Here is a 5,178-nt window from a genome sequence, read left to right as displayed (position 1 = left end):
AACAATTTTTATTTAAGGATATATTAAAAAATCTTCCATTTTTATTAACATAAAATACAGTTATATTTAAAAAAAAAACGTAGAAACATTTATTAAATTAATTTGTGAAGATAAATAAACAAATAGGCAGGACCAGTTTCATAAAGAAATTATTGTAAATACAAGTAATTTGTCACCACGAGTCGCTTGGATTTTAATTAATTTATATAATAAAACAAAATAATTATATTTTATAATAATAATAATTATTATCAATAATTATCTTAGTAGTGATGCACTACCGCAAGATGGATTTGTTTTTTATTCTCTTAGAAAACTTGTGATCCTAAAATTCGTCCAAATTAATTTCATGGTATTGAATTAAATCTTTCAGTTGTCACAATTGCATTTGTAAATCACAGGATGCATTTGTAGATGGTAGAATTTGAACATCTCATTGACTGTTAAAATGATATTAAGTGACCTACCGGGATGATATTGTGTGATATAATAAAGCTCAATAAGTACGTCGTATTAGATTTTCTTTAGGATTGTCCAATAAAACATTTTCCAAGAATTATCCTATAAAAATCTAATAAGACGTTCATTACAAAATAACTGACTTTTAATGAACTATATTGGGCCTATATGACTCTCAACGGTTATCAATAAATTGTATTGGACTTTGATAGGTCATATCGGACTAAATGACCGTTAATCAACCTCACTAGGTAGGTCTTAGTGTGCTTCAATAAATATTGCACTTTTAGATGGAACTGATGAAAAAAACGCCAAAAAGATGTTGCAAATGCATGATAATTGTAAAAAGTACACGTGCATTTTTGACATGTGTTTGTGTTTTATAATGTGAAAAAAGTACATTAAAAAATTAATAAATTAATTAAAACTAAATACTTTTTATTTCTTTAATTTTTGTGTCTTGAAAAAATAAAAATAAAATTGTGATAACCGGGTTTTTCGATTATAAAGTTGAGGGTTAATTTTGAACAATGATGCTAAATTGAGGTGTTTAATTTGTTTATGTGCTTCAATGTTTATAAATCCTTACCGCCCTTATTGTTTATATGGTTATTTTATATGAGATATTTTTTTATCTCATGGGAGAATAGAGCCATCTATGTCCCAAAATCTAACAAAAACAGTCTAAACAACTAAACTTGCCTCAAATCTCAAACCAAGGTTATAAATACCCTAAACGGCTCTTTGGCCTCAGCGGGTGACAACCAGTCTCAGAGATCTCAGAGGTAGACTTAGTGGTTTAGAAGATTTTTACTAAATCATAAACATATAAACCAATCCATGTAAATCTATTGAAATATCAGGTCAAAAATTGTTTTAACTCATCGTCCTATCTTAGCCAGCCATGAAGGCGGCAATAAAACTGGAAGATATATAAAAAGAAAGAACAAGGAACTTACAAAAAGCTTAGACCTCTGTCGGCAAGCTTGTTCGTCTTATTTCTTTTATTCACCACACTGATTTTTACAATACTGGAAGCAAAGGAGAAGACTAAATGCAAACTACTGAAAACTCTGCTTAGAAAGAGAGACATGCCTCTCTATTAATACTAAGAAAAAGTCCTATTGAGGACAGCTGTTTAAGGACAGCTGGCTACACAGCAAAAAGAACTCTGCTTTTAAAAAAGCAAAAGAGTCTTTTGAAAAAGAAAAAGCAACTTTATAAAAGTTGTCGGCTACTAGGACCGAAAGTAAAGAAGAAGTCAAAAAGACTACTAAAGTAAAAGCATAGCTACTTACTTTGTTTTATAGAATCTTTAAGGGACTCTAAAGCTTCTTCAATTGAGATAACCAGCTCTTCAGAGCCTTCAGCGCTTTGAGCATCCTGCTGGAGATCAGAGTTCATGGAACTATCTGAGGGTTGAGTAATATGTTGATGCAGATCCTTCTTCATATTCTCTATAAAGAGATCAACAATCTCGTCCTTGGATAACGTACCAGCGTATTTCTGAGATAGTTGTTGAAAAGGACTTGGAATATCCGAACTGGCAGTGGTCGACTGGCGATCATCGAATTCTTTCTTATAATGTTGAATTCTCTTGTTGATGGTCTCATAGAGATCAGCGCCCTCAATGGAATATCCGAACTGGCAGTGGTCGACTGGCGATCATCGAATTCTTTCTTATAATGTTGAATTCTCTTGTTGATGGTCTCATAGAGATCAGCGCCCTCAATGGAATATCCGAACTGGCAGTGGTCAAGCTTTTCCCAATATTTCGAAAGTCCTTGACGTTTGAGACAAGGGATCATATAATGATCATAGCCAAATATTGGCTTCCATTTCCAAATCCATGGAATACCAAATTCTATAAAGAAAAGGCAAACATTTCTACTATCTATCTGATAGAGATTTTTACAGTCATTGACTGCTGGAGAATATAACATCCAATCCTTAATATAAGATTTCATATGATCGGGAAAAATGGAAGAACTAGTTCCAAAATGTTTCCACCAAGAGAAAAACCAATTAGGAATTGGTGAATGGAAGCAATTTTCACAAATTTTCAAGAACCAAGAATGTCTTTTGTTCTCGTTATCATAAAGTAGAACTTTAGATAAGCCATGGATATAATCCCAGTAATTGAACTTAAAATTGCATTTATGAGCAGGTGAAAACCATTCTCGCTCAGCAAGAGGGGAAAAACCCCATTCCTCAAAAGATATGATCTTTTTGATAACAAGTTTTGAAAAATTAAAATTTCCATTTATCTCATCTCTACTATTAGAAGAATGATGAGTTATTTCAACAGATTTTGTGGAAATAAGCAAGCCTTCATAGAATTGGCGTTGCCTCAAAGAACCATGAACAAAAGATGTCTTATTAAGATATCTTTGAAGAATAAAATCAGGATTATCCTTCCATTGAAGATCTTTTTCTTCCAAAAGAAGTATAACTTCTGTTTCTCCAGTTTCCTGAAATTGAGAATTAGAGGAATCTTCCTTACTAATATTGGCAAAAGAGTTTGCAGCTGCCAAAGATTCTTTGGCCTTCTTTTGCTTAGAATAGTCAAGGTATGCCTTGGCTAACGGATGATCTTCTGGAATATCATATAAGAATCCAGGAGTATCTTGATCCTTATCATGTGATAAGTCTGAAGCTATAAGCTTTTGTTTACCCATCTGGGCAATTACATTAGGACCTCTTCCTCTATTAGAGGGATGTCTGCCACCACGGCCTCTTCCATGGGAAGAACTGCCAACTCCTCTATAAGAGGAGTAAGAGCTGAACGAGCTCATGCGACGTTCATTTGAATGATCTCCACGATACCTAAACATTTAAGAAAGATATTCACGGGTTAAGAAATCAGGCAAATGATTATTTTTACCTTTAATATGCTGTATATCAAAATCAAAAGGAGCAAGATGAGCTTGCCATCTGGCAAACATCTGTTTAGAAACATCATGCTTAAAATCTTTTTTAAACATAAATTGAGCAGAGCTACAATCAGTTTTTATTAAAAAATTTTGATTATAAAGATCGTCTTGAAATTTAAGAACACACTTAACAATAGCAAAGTGTTCTTTAACTACAGCAGAGTAATTAAGCTGGGCATTTTTCCATTTTCCAGAATAAAAACGAATAAGGAATTCTTGTTTGGAGATGGGATCAAGCTGTTTAAGAATTCCTCCATATCCTATGTTAGAGGCATCAGTCTCAACAATTTTTTCCCAGAGGGGATTTGGAAGCATAAGACAGGGAAGGTTTTTAACCTTTTTCTTAATTTCTTGAACTGCTAAAGTATGACTAACAGTCCAGGGACAAGATTTTTTCTTAAGTCTATCATAAAGAAGAGAAGTATAATGACTTAAATCTTGAATGTAAGCAGAAATATAATTCAAGCTTCCTAAAAATCGTTGCAATTGAGTTTTGTCAAGAATTTGGTCAGGGAATTTATCTCCAAAAGCAATGCTGCGTTGGATAGGAATAATCGTTCCTTTTTCAATATCATGACCAAGAAATCTAATCTTAGTTTGAAATAAAGACATTTTCGGTTTGGAAATAACTAAACCATTTTGGATAACAAGAGTCTTAAAAATATTAAGATGCTTAAAATGACTCTCAATGTCTTTCGAGAAAACAAGAATGTCATCAATATAAACAATAATAAAATTGCTGTAAGGATAGAAGATGTCATTCATAATCTGTTGAAATTCAGAGGGAGCATTTTTAAGACCGAAGGGCATAACCTTCCATTCATAATGTCCCATGGGAACATTAAAAGCCGTTTTATAAATATCTTTTTCGGCTATTTGAATCTGCCAATAACCAGATTTTAAATCAAACTTTGAAAAGATAAGGGCCTGGAAAAGACGATCAAGAAGATCCTTCTTGTTAGGAATAGGGTGTCTAATCCATTTTAAAACTTTATTAAGAGGCTTATAATTGATTACAAGCCGAGGAATACCTCTTTCCTGTTCCGAATGTTTGTTAACATAAAAGGCAGTACAAGACCAGGGGGATTGGGAAGGTCGAATAAGACCTTTCTCAAGAAGACTGCCGATTTCGGCTTTACAAAGAACAAGGTAGTCCGAATTCATCTGACAAGGCCTAGCCTTGGTGGGAATATTGATCTCAGAGAAATCATCTTCATAAGGAAGAGAAACKATGTGTTTCTTTCTATCCCAAAAAGCATTGGGATGGTCATTGCAAATACTAAGAGAGAAATCATTATGGATGAAATCAATCTTGGATTTTAGACGAGGGTTAGAAAGCTTTTCGTCTATGGTGAGAGAAGAAATTTCTTCTTTAAGAGAATAAAGATGAAAAGTTTTTCTATCAATACGATCTTGAAGAATGTCAAGGAATCTCTTAACAGGAGGGTCAATAAATTTGAAAGTAAGGGCTTTCTGATTGAAAGTACCTGTAAGACCATGCTCATCAATTTGAGTTATAGGATAAAGTTGATAAATAAAAGGAAGACCCAGGATAATTTCATGAGAAATAGCCTTGGTCAAAAGGAAGTCGGTTGTTATGCAACAACCTTGATTGCAAATTTTTGCATTGGAAAGTTTAAACTTGATATCAAGAGCACCACCCCCTGCATGAGAAAGGGAGCAAGAAGTTTTTTCAAAAAACCTGCTGGGAATAAGTCCCTCTTGTATAACATTTAAATCGGCACCGCTATCAATCATAGCCAAAAATTCTTTACGAAAATGACCA

Source organism: Cynara cardunculus, unplaced genomic scaffold (genome assembly GCF_001531365.2).
Source record: "Cynara cardunculus var. scolymus isolate 2C unplaced genomic scaffold, CcrdV1 Un_Scaffold_1815, whole genome shotgun sequence".
Classification (NCBI taxonomy): domain Eukaryota; kingdom Viridiplantae; phylum Streptophyta; class Magnoliopsida; order Asterales; family Asteraceae; genus Cynara; species Cynara cardunculus.
This window is presented reverse-complemented; position numbering follows the sequence as displayed.